The sequence below is a fragment of the Poeciliopsis prolifica genome, unplaced genomic scaffold (genome assembly GCF_027474105.1).
Source record: "Poeciliopsis prolifica strain line A6 unplaced genomic scaffold, Auburn_PproV2 SCAFFOLD078, whole genome shotgun sequence".
In the NCBI taxonomy this organism is placed as follows: domain Eukaryota; kingdom Metazoa; phylum Chordata; class Actinopteri; order Cyprinodontiformes; family Poeciliidae; genus Poeciliopsis; species Poeciliopsis prolifica.
In genome coordinates this window covers 1,738,823-1,757,360 of record NW_026562453.1, presented here as the reverse complement: position 1 = coordinate 1,757,360, position 18,538 = coordinate 1,738,823, and the positions used below count along the sequence as shown (strand labels likewise).

General features: G+C 35.5%; 2 long non-coding RNA genes across 2 annotated transcripts; both read left to right on the top strand.

The window, feature by feature from the left end:
• The first annotated feature begins 629 nt into the window (after positions 1-629).
• On the top strand, positions 630-2,438 carry LOC129352635 (uncharacterized). The gene is made up of 3 exons (XR_008604904.1): positions 630-2,068; positions 2,170-2,235; positions 2,348-2,438. It is a non-coding gene; the product is annotated as an uncharacterized LOC129352635 (long non-coding RNA).
• A 1,779-nt stretch (positions 2,439-4,217) lies between these two features.
• LOC129352627 (uncharacterized) lies at positions 4,218-7,787 on the top strand. The gene is made up of 3 exons (XR_008604902.1): positions 4,218-4,534; positions 4,693-4,830; positions 6,462-7,787. It is a non-coding gene; the product is annotated as an uncharacterized LOC129352627 (long non-coding RNA).
• Positions 7,788-18,538: the final 10,751 nt, after the last annotated feature.

Sequence of the window (18,538 nt, the reverse complement as noted above, 5' to 3'; positions counted from 1 at the left end):
CAGTGGATTTTGTCTTACTTTGTCTTCCACTGCCCAAATATATTTATTGTTACTTGACATAGACATTTATTCACTATTTTTTGTTATCATTACATACAGGATGGATCCCATTCAACAAATTCAGTGTTGAATCCTCTGATGGCACAAACACCAGAGTATGGTTACAGATCTGGCTGACACTGCTCCCAGTAACCTGCTGCCTTCATCTCCGACAACAGAAGAGGAATTTTCTGATTGTGGAACGGTAAGAGAGGGTTTAATTACTCAAGAACAAGGTTCCCTTTCTCAGGAAATGTCAGAGGATGATGACCAACCACCAGCGGGAGAAGAAAGTGCAACTGAAGTACCCCACAGAAAACCACCTTCGACAACTGACATCATAGTTAAAATGTCAACCAACACTGCACATAAACGTGTGTATGACAAGAAAATCTGTTGTCTTTACTGTGAGAAGCTTTATTCAAAAATAACAAGGCATTTAAAACAGAGGCACTCAGATAAACCTGATGTGGCCAAGGCGCTTGCACAAAGCAAGGATCAAAAAGCAGTCCTTGCTTTTTAGTAAAATAAGAGACATGGGAAACTACAAACACAATTGTTCTGTTACAAAGTCTGGAAAAGGACAAATCATTCCAAAACGGCAAGCGACATATCCAGCAGCTGCATCCGACTACTTGCCTTGCAAGTTTTGCTTTGCTATGTATGTCAAATCAGATCTCTGGAGACATCATAAGCGCTACAAACTTCGCTCAAAAGAAGGCATTGCCACAAGAAAGGTTCAGGCAAGTTCTTCCATGTTGCTGCTCACGGACACTGTGATTTCCACTGGACTTCAGACGGTTCTCCAGGAAATGAACTATGACAATGTAACTCAATTAGTAAAGGCTGACTCCCTTATTATTTCACTGGGTGAGAGAATGTTCCTCAAAAATGGAGAAGTTGGACGGCATCGAGCAGACATCAGAAATAAGATGAGGGAACTTGCCAGACTTGTTCTGACAGCAAGAAATATTGACAAAGACATTGTCTTTTTGAAGGACTTGATCTGTCCAGGAAAATTCAACACAGTCATCGAGGCTGTAAAACAGATGACTGGCTTTAATGCAGCTTCCAACAGGTTCACAGTGCCCTCAACTGCACTGAAACTGAGGCATTCTCTTGTGAAAGTGTCATGTATTTTGCAAGGAGAGGCGCTGCGTCAAGAGAATCCTGATTTAAGAACAAAGCACAGCAATTTAACGAGTTAATTTCAATGGAATGGTCAACACTTGTGTCATCTAATGCCCTGAAAACACTGTATCAGAAGAAATGGAATATGCCACAAATACTGCCTTTGTCAGAAGACATCAAAAAGCTCCACGACCATCTGAGAAACCTTGAGATAGTCCACAAAAGAAATCTCAATGATCAGCCAACACAACATTCATGGAGTCAACTCTCTCAAGTCACTCTGACACAGCTCATACTGTTCAATCGCCGTCGTGCAGGAGAAGTCTCAAGAATGGAACTCAAGACATATTTAGAAAAGGAGCACACACAGCATGCACGATGAAGTTTTGGAGAGCCTTTCAGCATTTGAAAAAAAACTTTGTGAGAATCTCACCAGATAGAGATACGGGGAAAAAGGGGCCGCAAAGTGCCTGTGCTGTTCACAAAAAATATAAAAGAGTCTGTGGATCTTCTGATTAAAACGAGAAGAGGCTGGAATCTCCTCCACCAATCCCTACATTTTTGCTCGTCTATTTTTCGGATCCCAAGAGAGCATTCGTGGATGTGACTGCTTAAAAAGGTTTTGCAGAAAGCTCTGGAGCTCAACAACCACAGAATCTCACCTCAACCAAACTACGGAAGCATGTAGCTACAGTTTCACAACTCTTAAACCTACAAAACAATGACTAGACCAGCTGGCAACGTTCATGGGCCATGACTTGGACACAACAAGGAATATTACAGACTGCCTGAAGAAACACTCCAACTGGCAAAAATCAGCAACTTCTTCTTGCTCTCCAAGGTGGGATGAGCAAATTTAAAGGGAAATCCCTAGAAGAGATTACACCAGACATCAACTGTAAGTAAAGAATTAAAATATGCACTTTGAATTAAATAATGCAATTTGTTAGCAAAAAATAAATGTTGTGTTTAAATATTTTTGAAAACATTTTGTTGCAGCTGGAGACTCCAGTGACTCAGATGCAGACGTCCAAAACTGAGGAGCGGTTAACAACAGTCAAAAAGGTAAATTTTTCCACTCCCGTGGTAAAGAAAAACATCTGCATTTAATGAAGTTTTTAAATTATATTGTTTTAATCTGATGTAAACTTTTCATTGCCACATATATTTTTTTCAGAAACTTCCAAGGTTGATCACTGCAAAGTGAGACCATCATCCAAAGCGACTGAGGGCAGTAAAAGGGCATCATGTCCATCAAGTCCAAAAGGGTATGTTATTCAGTTTCCATAATATCCTGTCTACAAAAAAACTTGACTGTTATTTTCTAAATTTGGTGTTGGTGATTTTTATTAATCAATTCATTCATTCTTTTCTCTCATTTTCTGACAGGAAAATCCAAACGGCAATGGACGGAGGCAGAAAAAAAGATTCTCATTCACCATTTCAAGGACTCCCTAAAAGAAATGAAGATCCCTGGGAAAGCAGAGTGTGAGAGATGCTTGAACGACAATCAGATCCTAAGGGATAATGGAGAAATTGGAAAGCTGTAAAATATTTGTACATACAAAATAACAGCTGTGAAGAGGACTTTGTGCCAAGAATGACAGCGACCATGTATTCTTTGGCATAATCACAAATATTATGAAGCATCAATGTTTTGTCCCTGAAAGCTGACAGCTTCTTTAATGGAGCATCGGTGTTTTGGGCTCCAATGCTGGTAGCTCGCATAACGAGCATTAGCATTTTATGCCTGAAAGCTGATAGTTTACATTATGGAGCTTCAGTGGAAAGGACACAATGTCAGTAGTCCATCTAAATTGAGTTTCATACTGATTTTTGAAATGTGACTGTTGCTCAAACCCAGCGGTCAAGGCAGAGGGCTGCTCATCCTGAGTCTGGTTCTGCTAGAGGTTTCTTCCTGTTAAAAGGAAGTTTTTCCTCTCCACTGGTTGCCAGTGTGCTTGCTCAGGATGGAAAATGTGATAAAGTAATATTCACTTTATCGCATTCTTCTGGGTTTCTTAGATTTATAAAAATCCAAAACAACTGTTTAAGTAAAATAAACTTTGACTGAAAATACAACTGTTCTACAATTGTGGATTTTTTTTCTTCAGTTTTACTGGAAACTAAATGTAAGGAAGTTCTAAATTTACTGAAGGCTTGGCTGGAAATAACTGGGGTGCAGATAGATCTAGAGCTTGGAAACAACAGGAAAGATCTAGTGCTTGAAATTCAACATAGCTATTTAGATTGTATAGAGGCAATGAAAGGGCAGATAAATGAGCAAAAAGGGCTTTAGATCAGGAAATAACAATTACAATACCGATTGGGAAAAGGGAAGGAAAATCAATTATTAAGAATAAAGAAATGGAAATATGGCAAAAAGGTGGAATGAAGATAAGAAAGAAAGGAAATTATATAAATACAGAAGTCAATATTAAGTAGAAATATTAAGGAGAGAAATAGAAGGGAAGAAATAATAATGATTAGATAAGATAGGGCATACATATTTAAATCATACTGAAGAAAACGTAGAACATGTATTGATAAAATGTAAAACATGGTGGACAGATCAAGAATGGAGTTTGAAAGGAATACCAGAAAATGATGGAAATATATATATATTGGATATTGCATATTAAGGGTAGCATTATTTATTCATCTTCAAAATACAAATTAAAAAATAGAATCTGACTGATGTAAAATTCTGATGCTACACACTCGTGTACAGTAGTGGCGGTATGCACCTTAAAGTTGCTTGTGATTCGCCATAATAGAAAAAATAAAAAATAAAAATAAAAAATAAAGCGCCTGTCTCGCCGCCATTCAATACGACACTCAGGAGGAAGATGACTTGTACCGGTATGTTTTTTTGAACCAGGCACTGTTTGGAAAGAAAAGTTAAGTGTGCTGCTTTGACAGCATTTTTCTTTAATGTTTATGTATATTGTGTTTACGGACATTTTAAGTTACTTGTAACTGCAGCATATTCAAAGGCTTTTATTTGAAGAATCCGGTTTGAGTAATTTCCGGTTGTTTTTCTTTGGGCTGCAGCAAGCATGGCTGAGTATTGTTCACTTTCCTTCCTGTTTTTTTCTGGTGTTTTTCTGTCATGGTTGTGTCCTTTTCTAATTTTAATTGTGTGTCTTTAAATGTTAGGGTCTGAGAGATGATGGTATTAAAAGAAAATCAATATTTCTTTTTTGCAAAAATACAAATGCTAACTGCATATTTTTTACAAGAAACTCACTCTATTAAGGCAGATGAGAACTTCTGGTCAAATCAATGGGGGAAAAAAATTTTTTTTATCTAGTTCAGCGTGTAATCCAGTGCCATCCACGAGAAATTACATTGAAGCAATGCTGTAAGTTACATTTTCTGTTAAGATGCATGTTACTTAAGATATATCTGACGTTATTTTGTGAAAATAACGTTAATTATTGTGATGAATGTTTTATCATCTATATAGTTTCCTCAACTATAACTAAGATGTGTATTGTTTTGTACTCTTTTTGCCTGCAGTTTTCGCCGCAGTTTGTGATGAAGGATGTCAACAGTATATGGTCAAACTTACTTCACGACTCCATCTCGTCATTTTGCTGTGGTTTATCTCGGTGTTAACTCAGAGTTGCTACACTTTGACAAGAACACTACATTAAGGTATATTATTTAAAATTAAAAGTCTTTCCGTGTGCCAGCTATTGATCTGACTCTGTATCGCAATCTTTGGCGGATAGTTGCAGCTGGAGAATATGCAAAAATAGTACAATAGGAATGATCATTACCCAATTTTTGTTAAAGTAGAAACAGGTATAGAAGAAGAACAGGTAGAAGTCAAGGGAAATGGAGATTTGGGGATACAAATTGGGAAAAATAAATTAATAAGTAAAGTTAATATGTAAATGTTGATATAAAAAACCAGTAAATGAATTAAATTTAGAAATTAGTAATAGTATCGCTAATGCAGCACAAACAATCATACTAGAAGTAAAGATGTTAAAAAAAAAAAAGATAGTTCCCCGGTGGACTTCAGAGTGCTCAGTAGCAACTAAAATAAGGAATAAGGATTTTAAAACTCTCAAAGTTATTTGCTTCCAAAATCTAATAAATTATAAGACAACACAAGCAGAGGTTAGGAAGATTACAGGAAATGCTAAAAGGGATTATTGGAAAATATTGTGAATCATTAAGGAAAAATACTGCATTAGACAGGTTTGGAATACCATTAAGAAAATATCAGGTAAATCAAAATAGTAATCCTGATAAAATATAATGGTAACAATGTAATAGATAATTAAAATAAAGCAGAATTATTAGCAAGAGTATTTACTAAAATACATAGTAGGAGAATCTTAGTAGTAAAGAAAAAAAAAGGACGGGAAATGACGTTAAAGAATCACAATGAACTGCTACATAATGATGAAGATACGAGAGTCTTATAAATATGAAATTTTCTTTAATAGAATTAAATAGAATATTGTGAAGAAGTTTTATTCATATTAAATGATGTTCCTTTATGTATCATATAAATGTAATATTTTTTGAATCACAGTCAAGGTGTTTTTCTGTGCAGCTGGGAAAGGTGTACAAACTAATGAAACATGATGTGTCTACTGAAGTAAGTTTCCCAGAGTTGCTGAACTTCCCAGACAGTTATTTGGGAACTCGCTGTTTTTTATCGGAATGATTTTAAAAACAAAAAAAGAAAAGAGAAGCAGGAAATCCTGTTGTCCACTTAAGAGGACAAATAACACTGAATGCCAAAGAGTTGCGGACGTGTGACTCTTCTGCTGATTTGTAGCTTTACTCCGTTAGTTTCTAAGTTGTTGATGTTTATTTTAAGTTTATTTTTATTTTTTCATGAAACCTGCACTGCTGCAAAAACCTGCAGCAGCACGTAGTGCAGGTTTTTATAAAACCTGCCCTTAAGTGAGGTTTTTTACTCACTTAAAAAACCTCATTTAAAAACCTCACAAGTTTTTAATACATCGACAGTTGCTTCTGTGTGCCCCATGATGAAAACAGAAATGTGTCATAGAAGAAATTTTACATGTTAACTTTTTACAATCTTTGATACATATTGACTGCACTCTGCACCCGCTGGACTGGACGGATGGACGTCCTGTTTATTTTGTAAATATATATGTTTTTGTTTTTATTCTGTCTGGGGGGCCACGTCTTGATGTGGGTCAAACTGTTTTTGTGATGCTGAAAACATTCACACTGAAAAAACACCAAATTCTACTGAATTTTGCAAAAAAATTACCTGTTTTTCTTTTTTCCTCTTTCAGATTTATAAAACTTAAAGACAAGAAATGCAAGTCTGTTTTGTCTTTCACAAGATGCTACACTCGCTGATTTGATGGCAATGCTCGGCGGCTCCCAAGAGACCGGCTCTCAGCTGAACCGACCCAATCCAAGCTGGAACCTGCTAACTGATGCCTTCTGAGAGAAATTGCACTCCATTTGTACTTTCAAAAACATTTGCAGATCCAACATCCTCTTTCATTTGTACTGTATGTGTGTTGCTATTGTCATAGACGTGGCCTAAACGTACACTTTATTGTAAATTACTTTAACAGCTGGTATACAGATGGAACGATGAGTATTTTATTACCTCAGAGCATCACTATAGAACCCCTCGCTGTAAATGCAATGTTTTTTTGTTTTTTTTAGAGTTAAAAAAAACTTGAGGTTTTTTTAAGTGAGTAAAAAAACCTCACTTAATACGTATGTCAGCTTCACGGAGGTCAAAACCTTCATATCAGGAAGCCTTCGTGCACAGATTTCAAAAGTTGTGTGAGTAGGATGGAACTGAACTACTTAGTGCTCTGTTTGTGCCATTAAAATTTGTGTTAGTTCAGCATTGGTTTCTGAAATATCAAAAATTATTTCATCCAGTGTTAACCATTCCCCCATGTTGCTCCCAAAGTGGGCAACTTTGTTAGAGCAGCTTTCCTATTTGAGATATCCAATATAATTTGACAGTCAAAAAAGAAACCATGTTGAATTGAACAATGAACTTTAATAATTCAAACAATAACACCAACAAACAGTGTCTTGGAAAGTAATTGCTCCTGTCTTGAATATAAAACTCCTTTCATTTGAGACTTATACTGTGGCCCTGAGGTGCAAACCACTTCAACATCAACGAAGCACAATTACAAATTCAAAAATCAAAACTAATTATTTAATATATTGACTTCAGGCCTAGTTACAAAACCACACCATTCTTCTAATGAATTTCATGCCTAGATTTTGGGTTTTATCTTGTACATATTTTTTTTCATCCTCTGACTCTGATATCATAGCCAGACATCAGAGTCAGGCTATGATTTATTATTATTATTTTTTTTTTTTTTTTAGCAAAATACAAGAAAAAGTCATTTTATTAAGAAGAAAGCTGTTAGGGTTCTAGTTGTCTAGTGGTTAGCAGCACCACCAGTGGTGGCAGCAACTGACAACTGGATCCAATGGATCCGGCTGATGGGTCATCCTCCCAAATGGCACCTCGCGGATTATGCTTCACAGCTTCATTCTCGCCATTTTGGATCATTCACAGACAATTCTACACGGGAGCTGTTCCTGCGTCTTTAAATTCCAAGCTGAACCCATAACCATTGAACGAAAAACCAAACAATATGAAAAACAAAACAATAAAAATGTTGCAAAGTTTAACATGGATTCCTTTCCTTTTAAGTTATGTAGGCTGCGTGTTAAGAAAAAAAGAAAAAAAGTAACATTCATAGCTAGCAACGCCACAATTTCAAGTAATGGAGGCAGGATACTTCCGGACACGGTTAATGAAGGCCCTCAAAGCTGAATTCATGTTGCCCGGCATAGTTTGTTGTGGCAGGAACTGCATGAGCATTCAGGGCTGTAAAATAACCATTTGACGTCTGGAGCCATATGCTTCCATTTGGCCCATGCTGACCATTGGAGTCTTAGAGTATGGAGATAGAAAGTGTTGCAAAGTGGCATGTTGCAGAAGCTGTCGTGTCTGGCTTCTCCTCTAGTCCTTTTCCCAGCATGCTGCAGTATGGAGCTCCTGGGCACCATAGCCATATTGCCTTGACACCTCCTTTGTAGCCTTGGAGCCTCAAAGAACCAGGAAGATTGTAGAAAAAGAAACATGAGGAGCCTGAGACTGGAACATGAAAACTTCACTGTTGTTTTTCACATGAGGCTCCTCGTACTCAAGGAGCCACAGAGTTTTAAATGTAGCAAAGTCCTATTTGTTGTTATGTATAAAATGTGAAATAAGAATGTACATTTTGAAACAGTGTGCTTTGAATTTACACGTTCTTCTTAGAAAACAAATACAGATCTTTACATCAAACTTTTTTTATACAAAGACTCTTATAATGTTAATAAAAAACATTGCAATTTAATGCCTCAACTCGTTTTTTCAGACTCTGCAGTTGTGAAAAAGATTTTTTAAAAAAAGGAAAGATGTTTTGCTGACAAGAATAAATTGTTTTTTATTGCCCCCCCCCCTCCCCAAAAAAAAACCCACCTACAAAACTCAGTTAAATGTGATATTTAACCTACAAACTCATCCAATGTACATTAACCAACTGGGCCCTTCAAAAACCCGGTTAATAAAATTTAACCTACTTTATGCAGTCAATGCAGTCAGTATCAATACATTTGCAGCACTTTCAACCAATCATTAAATCGCAATTGATTACATTTCAAATCCAACTCTAAACAGGTATTGTTTTTAGTCGAAATTTAAAGGAAGTCAGTGTTTCAATGGATTAAATGATAGGAAAACTTGGATAATGTGTGAGATTTCAATATTGATTTATTAAAACAAGGACAACACAAATGACTACAGATTTTGCAGATGCAAAGTAGAAGTTTATATCCAGCAATTACTGAACCAGCCATAATTACTGGTACAAGTGAAACAGGTTTTTTTTTTAAATCAAATTGGGGTATCAATTGTGAAAAGTGTTGTAGTCAGTTCGCTTCATCCTTTAAGATGTATTACCTGTTTTTGGCCAACATACTCACGACGGCTGTGGAGGTTCAAAGATATACGTACCAAAAGCAGATATACCAACATGGTTCCAGCTGCCTAACGGTTAAGAACTCCGGCGTCTCCCAGCGACAGAGGTTAGGTTCCAGTGGAACAATAGGTTCCGCTGGAACCTATTGTTAAATTTATTGACTTCTTTTTTAAGTTAAGTCTTTAGTGTTTAATTTAAAACAGTACCAGCTCCAGTAGCGGGATCAGCAGCAACACATGGCTAACTGAAGAATAGAGTCAATACTTAGGCTATTTGAACCACATGGTAAAATAAAACTTTTTTTTTAAAAAAATCAAAACTTTATTGTTCAAAGTTTAACATGACATCAAGCATGTTAGGCAGATCAGAGGAACAAAATATCTACATAACTTCATTTTCTTCTAGCAGAATTTATCAATCCTGTGGTCATCCAGGGTTCTAAAGTATATTTTTTTTTTTGCAAGATGCTAAATTTTGAAAAGTGTTGTTGTCAGTTTGCTCAAATTGTTTTTCCTATTTTTAGCAAAAAAGTTACGTTTTTGGTCGACGTCATTATGTAGATATTGATCACCAAAAATTGGGGACACCAAACATGGAGTTCCTCTGGATTCAATTTTGGGACAGTTACTCTTCATCATTTATATTAATGATCAAGTCCACTCTTTAACATCAGCAAAACCAATTTATTTGTTTAGACAAAAAATTTTTTTACCAAAAACTGATCATATGAATCTTAAAATTGAAAATGAAAATAATGAACTACAAAGTTCCTGGGGGTCTTCATATAGAGTCCTTAAATTTTAAACATCACATAGAATATCTACTAACAAAGTTAGTAAACAAATTTGTTTTTTTCTTTGCATTATACAGATGCACGTATCTATTTGCGAAATTCGGAACGAAAAGAAAATTCTTCGGTTCTGTATGAAGACAAATATTGCTGTCCCCTTTGCTCATACAGGGCCGATGAGTCTTAAAGGTACAGAACCACATAGCAACAACTGCTATGGTTCAACGTAACTGTACGTAAAATTACACTTATGTTTTTTTACATACTTATCAGTTTTCTAGTGCTTATATTTTATTTTAGTTTTAAGGTTAATATTTTTTAAATATGTTTTTGTACACCAATGTTACATTTCTGGAAAGCCTAATATTTTTTATAAACCAACAACTTTTTTTATGACCTAACAGCTGTCATCATAAGTACCCAGAGATGATACTGTAATGACGAGCACACTACTTCAATGTATTTTTAGTAACTGTGCAGCAAACTACACATTTAAAAGTAAAAAGTATTTGGTGAAATGGCTGTTATTAATTACTGTTTTACTGAATATAGTGTGCAACGTAATATTACGCATTTATTTCAACAGACATGAATGAAAATGATGTAAAAGAAATCTATCTATCTATCTATCTGTCTATCTGTCTATCTATCTATCTATCTATCTATCTATCTATCTATCTATCTATCTATCTATCTATCTATCTATCTATCTATCTGTCTGTCTGTCTGTCTGTCTGTCTGTCTGTCTGTCTGTCTGTCTGTCCTGTCTGTCTGTCTGTCTGTCTGTCTGTCTGTCTGTCTGTCTGTCTGTCTGTCTATCTATCTATCTATCTATCTATCTATCTATCTATCTATCTATCTATCTATCTATCTATCTATCTATCTGTCTGTCTGTCTGTCTGTCTGTCTGTCTATCTATCTATCTATCTATCTATCTATCTATCTATCTATCTATCTATCTATCTATCTATCTATCTATCTATCTATCTATCTATCTATCTATCTATCTATCTATCTATCTATCTACCTATCTACCTATCTATCTACCTATCTACCTATCTATCTATCTATCTATCTATCTATCTATCTATCTATCTATCTATCTATCTATCTATCTATCTGTCTGTCTGTCTGTCTGTCTGTCTGTCTGTCTGTCTGTCTGTCTGTCCTGTCTGTCTGTCTATCTATCTATCTATCTATCTATCTATCTATCTATCTATCTATCTATCTATCTATCTATCTATCTATCTATCTATCTATCTATCTATCTATCTATCTATCTATCTATCTATCTGTCTCATTCATGACAAATGAGAGAAGTAAAGATACTTAATAAAAGGTCATTTGCTTCTTTATCTAGAGTGTAAATGCCGCCTGATTCCATCTGTCTGGGGACTTGTGTATTCCCAGACCAGCCAACTGTGGACCCTGGTTGTTGCTGTGACATGGGCTCATCTGATGGAAACACAGATATCTATCTTTCTGTCTGTAAGCCTGCTTTGTTTTATCTTCTGATTACTGAACCAGTCAGAATTAGTGTAACTGCTGTGGTAATTTTTTAACATATTGACTTCAGGCCTTGTTACAAAACCACTCTGTTCTTCTAATGAATTTCATGGAACAATTATTAACCGTACATATAAATTGTGTCCATTTCAAATACAAGATTTTCAACATTAAACTTTACATAGTTGTCTCAATACTACGTGGCATGGCTAAAGTATAATTAACTCCCCAAAAAATGTTTGCCAGTGTTGTTTCTTAGGAGGAAGTTGTTGACACAATAGAAATCAAAAGCACTTGTAGAGAGTTTCCAAGTTTAAAATGAGCATTTTATTCTTAAAAGTAACAAATAACTTGTCCAATTTGACTTCACTGCCATTCTGCAGTTAACAATGCACCATTGCTGCTAATGCTACTAGACTTCTGGAATGACAAGACTGAGTAAAGCGACAAATAGAGCATCAAATTTACTAACACTTAATTTAAAGTAAAAGAAATCTATCTATCTATCTATCTATCTATCTATCTATCTATCTATCTATCTATCTATCTATCTATCTATCTATCTATCTATCTATCTATCTATCTATCTATCTATCTATCTATCTATCTATCTATCTGTCTATCTGTCTGTCTGTCTGTCTGTCTGTCTGTCTGTCTGTCTGTGTGTCTGCAAAGATTAGACACTCTACTTTATCTCACCTAAGTAACATTAATACTAGCTCTCTTTGTCAGTCTCTCTGTCTGTAAAGCCCGCTTTGTTTTATCTTCTGATTACTGAACCAGCAGAATTACTGTTACTAGTGTAAATGCTGTGGTAATTATTTAACATATTGACTTCAGGCCTTGTTACAAAACCACTTTGTTCATCTAATAAATTTCATTGAACAATTATTAACCTTAAAAACTAAAGTCAATGCTGCACAAATGTGTCTCTCCCAAAACACCTTGTTGAACAAAACAGGATTGCAATGCATATATAAAAACCATTTAGCATTTTATTATTAACAGAACTCCATTCAAAAGTGGAATCTATCTGTCTGTCTTATTCATGATGAATTAAGAAGTAAAGATACTTAATAAAAGGTCATTGGCTTCTTTATGTGGAGTGTAAATGCCGCCTGATTCCAGCCTTCTGGGGACTCGTGTCTTTCTAGACCAGCCAACTGTGGACCCTGGTTGTTGCTGTGACATGGCTCATCTGATGGAAACACAGATATCTATCTGTCTGTCTTTAAAGCCTGCTTTGTTTTATCTTCTGATTACTGAACCAGTCAGATTAGTATTACTGCTGTGGTAATTATTTAACATATTGACTTCAGGCCTTGTTACAAAACCACTTTGTTCATCTAATGAATTTCATGGAACAATTATTAACCGTACATATAAATTGTGTCCATTTCAATGCTAGATTTTCAACATTAAACTTTACATAGTTGTCTCAATACTACGTGGCATGGCTAAAGTATAATTAACTCCCCAAAAAATGTTTGCCAGTGTTGTTTCTTAGGAGGAAGTTGTTGACACACTAGAAATCAAAAGCACTTGTAGAGAGTTTCCAAGTTTAAAATGAGCATTTTATTCTTAAAAGTAACAATAACTTGTCCAATTTGACTTCACTGCCATTCTGCAGTTAACAATGCACCATTGCTGCTAATGCTACTAGACTTCTGGAATGACAAGACTGAGTAAGCGACAAATAGAGCATCAAATTTACTAAACACTTAATTTAAAGTAAAAGAAATCTATCTATCTATCTATCTATCTATCTATCTATCTATCTATCTATCTATCTATCTATCTATCTATCTATCTATCTATCTATCTATCTATCTATCTATCTATCTATCTATCTATCTATCTATCTATCTATCTATCTATCTATCTATCTATCTATCTATCTATCTATCTATCTATCTATCTATCTATCTATCTATCTATCTATCTATCTGTCTCATTCATGCAATTAAGAAGTAAAGATATATAATAAAAGGTCATTTGCTTCTTTATCTAGAGTGTAAATGCCGCCTGATTCATCTGTCTGGGGACTTGTGTATTCCCAGACCAGCCAACTGTGGACCCTGGTTGTTGCTGTGACATGGGCTCATCTGATGGAAACACAGATATCTATCTGTCTGTCTGTCTATCTTTCTGTCTGTCTGTCTGTCTGTCTGTCTGTCTGTCGTTCTGTCTGTCTGTCTGTCTGTCTGTCTGTCTGTGTGTCTGTCTGTGTGTCTGCAAAGATTAGACACTCTACTTTATCTCACCTAAGTAACATTAATACTAGCTCTCTTTGTCAGTCTCTCTGTCTGTAAAGCCCGCTTTGTTTATCTTCTGATTACTGAACCAGTCAGAATTACTGTTACTAGTGTAATGCTGTGGTAATTATTTAACATATTGACTTCAGGCCTTGTTACAAAACCACTTTGTTCATCTAATAAATTTCATTGAACAATTATTACCTTAAAAACTAAAGTCAATGCTGCACAAATGTGTCTCTCCAAAACACCTTGTTGAACAAAACAGGATTGCAATGCATATATAAAACCATTTAGCATTTTATTATTAACAGAACTCCATTCAAAGTGGAATCTATCTATCTGTCTCTCTGTCTGTCTGTCTGTCTTATTCATTACAAATTAAGAAGTAAAGATATATATAAAAGGTCATTTGCTTCTTATCTAGAGTGTAAATGCCGCCTGATTCCATCTGTCTGGGGACTTGTGTATTCCCAGACCAGCCACTGTGGACCCTGGTTGTTGCTGTGACATGGGCTCATCTGATGGAAACACAGATATCTATCTTTCTTCTGTAAAGCCTGCTTTGTTTATCTCTGATTACTGAACCAGTCAGAATTAGTGTAACTGCTGTGGTAATTTTTTTACATATTGACTTCAGGCCTTGTTACAAAACCACTCTGTTCTTCTAATGAATTTCATGAACAATTATTAACCGTACATATAAATTGTGTCCATTTCAAATGCTAGATTTTCAACATAAACTTTACATAGTTGTCTCAATACTACTGGCATGGCTAAAGTATAATTAACTCCCAAAAAATGTTTGCCAGTGTTTTCTTAGGAGGAAGTTGTTGACACTAGAATCAAAAGCACTTGTAGAGAGTTTCCAGTTTAAATGAGCATTTTATTTTAAAAGTAACAAATAACTTGTCCAATTGACTTCACTGCCATTCTGCAGTTAACAATGCACCATTGCTGCTAATGCTACTAGACTTCTGGAATGACAAGACTGAGTAAAGCGACAAATAGAATCAAATTTACTAAACACTTAATTAAAGTAAAAGAAATCTATCTATCTATCTATCTGTCTGTCTGTCTGTCTGTCTGTCTGTCTGTCTGTCTGTCTGTCTGTCTGTCTGTCTGTCTGTCTGTCTGTCTGTCTGTCTGTCTGTCTGTCTGTCTGTCTGTCTGTCTGTCTGTCTGTCTGTCTGTCTGTCTGTCTGTCTCTGTCTGTCTGTCTGTCTGTCTGTCTGTCTGTCTGTCTATCTATCTATCTATCTATCTATCTATCTATCTATCTATCTACTATCTATCTATCTATCTATCTGTCTCATTCATGACAAATGAAGAAGTAAAGATACTTAATAAAATGTCATTTGCTTCTTTATCTAGAGTGTAAATGCCGCCTGATTCCATCTGTCTGGGGACTTGTGTATTCCCAGACCAGCCAACTGTGGACCCTGGTTGTTGCTGTGACATGGGCTCATCTGATGGAAACACAGATATCTGTCTGTCTTCTGTCTGTCTGTCTGTCTGTCTGTCTGTCTGTCTGTCTGTCTGTCTGTCTCTGTGTGTCTGCAAAGATTAGACACTCTACTTTATCTCACCTAAGTACGTTAATACTAGCTCTCTTTGTCAGTCTCTCTGTCTGTAAAGCCCGCTTTGTTTTATCTTCTGATTACTGAACCAGGCAGAATTACTGTTACTATGTAAATGCTGTGGTAATTATTTAAATATTGACTTCAGGCCTTGTTACAAAACCACTTTGTTCATCTAATAAATTTCATTGAACAATTATTAACCTTAAAAACTAAAGTCAATGCTGCACAAATGTGTCTCTCCCAAAACACCTTGTTGAACAAAACAGGATGCAATGCATATATAAAAACCATTTAGCATTTTATTATTAACAGAACTCCATTCAAAAGTGGAATCTATCTGTCTGTCTTATTCATTACAAATTAAGAAGTAAAGATACTTAATAAAAGGTCATTGGCTTCTTTATGTGGAGTGTAAATGCCGCCTGATTCCAGCCTTCTGGGGACTCGTGTCTTTCTAGACCAGCCAACTGTGGACCCTGGTTGTTGCTGTGACATGGGCTCATCTGATGGAAACACAGATATCTATCTGTCTGTCTGTCTGTCTGTCTGTCTGTCTGTCTGTTGTCTGTCTGTCTGTGTGTCTGTCTGTGTGTCTGCAAAGATTAGACACTCTACTTTATCTCACCTAAGTAACATTAATACTAGCTCTCTTTGTCAGTCTCTCTGTCGTAAAGCCCGCTTTGTTTTATCTTCTGATTACTGAACAGGCAGAATTACTGTTACTAGTGTAAATGCTGTGGTAATTATTTAACATATTGACTTCAGGCCTTGTTACAAAACCACTTTGTTCATCTAATAAATTTCATTGAACAATTATTTAACCTTAAAACTAAAGTCAATGCTGCACAAATGTGTCTCTCCCAAAACACCTTGTTGAACAAAACAGGATTGCAATGCATATATAAAAACCATTTAGCATTTTATTATTAACAGAACTCCATTCAAAGTGGAATCTATCTGTCTGTCTTATTCATGACGAATTAAGAAGTAAAGATACTTAATAAAAGGTCATTGGCTTCTTTATGTGGAGTGTAAATGCCGCCTGATTCCAGCCTTCTGGGGACTCGTGTCTTTCTAACCAGCCAAGATGGACCCTGGTTGTTGCTGTGACATGGGCTCATCTGATGGAAACACAGATATCTATCTTTCTGTCTGTAAAGCTGCTTTGTTTTATCTTCTGATTACTGAACCAGTCAGAATTAGGTAACTGCTGTGGTAATTTTTAACATATTGACTTCAGGCCTTGTTACAAAACCACTCTGTTCTTCTAATGAATTTCATGGAACAATTATTAACCGTACATATAATTGTGTCCATTCAAATGCTAGATTTTCCAACATTAAACTTTACATAGTTGTCTCAATACTACGTGGCATGGCTAAGTATAATTAACTCCCAAAAATGTTTGCAGTGTTGTTTCTTTGGAGGAAGTTGTTGACACACTAGAAATCAAAAGCACTTGTAGAGAGTTTCCAAGTTTAAAATGAGCATTTTATTCTTAAAGTAACAAATAACTTGTCCAATTGACTTCACTGCCATTCTGCAGTTAACAATGCACCATTGCTGCTAAATGCTACTAGACTTCTGGAATGACAAGACTGAGTAAAGCGACAAATAGAGCATCAAATTTACTAAACACTTATTTAAAGTAAAAGAAATCTATCTATCTTCTATCTATCTATCTATCTATCTATCTATCTATCTATCTATCTATCTATCTATCTATCTATCTATCTATCTGTCTGTCTGTCTGTCTGTCTGTCTGTCTGTCTGTCTGTCTGTCTGTCTGACTGTCTGTCTGTCTGTCTGTGTGTCTGCAAAGATTAGACACTCTACTTTATCTCACCTAAGTAACATTAATACTAGCTCTCTTTGTCAGTCTCTCTGTCTGTAAAGCCCGCTTTGTTTTATCTTCTGATTACTGAACCAGTCAGAATTACTGTTACTAGTGTAAATGCTGTGGTAATTATTAACATATGACTTCAGGCCTTGTTACAAAACCACTTTGTTCATCTAATAAATTTCATTGAACAATTATTAACCTTAAAACTAAAGTCAATGCTGCACAAATTTCTCTCCAAAACACCTTGTTGAACAAAAACAGGATTGCAAGCATATATAAAAACCATTTAGCATTTTATTATTAACAGAACTCCATTCAAAAGTGGAATCTATCTATCTGTCTCTCTGTCTGTCTGTCTGTCTTATTCATTACAAATTAAGAAGTAAAGATATATAATAAAAGGTCATTTGCTTCTTTATCTAGAGTGTAAATGCCGCCTGATTCCATCTGTCTGGGGACTTGTGTATTCCCAGACCAGCAACTGTGGACCCTGGTTGTTGCTGTGACATGGCTCATCTGATGGAAACACAGATATCTATCTTTCTGTCTGTAAAGCCTGCTTTGTTTTATCTTCTGATTACTGAACCAGTCAGAATTAGTGTAACTGCTGTGGTAATTATTAACATATTGACTTCAGGCCTTGTTACAAAACCACTCTGTTCTTCTAATGAATTTCATGGAACAATTATTAACGTACATATAAATTGTGTCCATTTCAAATGCTAGATTTTCAACATTAAACTTTAATAGTTGTCTCAATACTACGTGGCATGGCTAAAGTATAATTAACTCCCCAAAAAATGTTTGCCAGTGTTGTTTCTTTGGAAGAAGTTGTTGACACACTAGAAATCAAAAGCACTTGTAGAGGTTTCCAAGTTTAAAATGAGCATTTTATTCTTAAAAGTAACAAATAACTTGTCCAATTTGACTTCACTGCCATTCTGCAGTTAACAATGCACCATTGCTGCTAATGCTACTAGACTTCTGGAATGACAAGACTGAGTAAAGCGACAAATAGAGCATCAAATTTACTAAACACTTAATTTAAAGTAAAAGAAATCTATCTATCTATCTATCTATCTATCTATCTATCTATCTCTCTATCTATCTATCTATCTATCTATCTATCTATCTATCTATCTATCTATCTATCTATCTATCTATCTATCTATCTATCTGTCTCATTCATGACGAATTAAGAAATAAAGATACTTAAAAGGTCATTTGCTTCTTTATCTAGAGTGTAAATGCCGCCTGATTCATCTGTCTGGGGACTTGTGTTTCCCAGACCAGCCAAGAGTGGACCCTGGTTGTTGCTGTGACATGGGCTCATCTGATGGAAACACAGATATCTATCTTTCTGTCTGTAAAGCCCG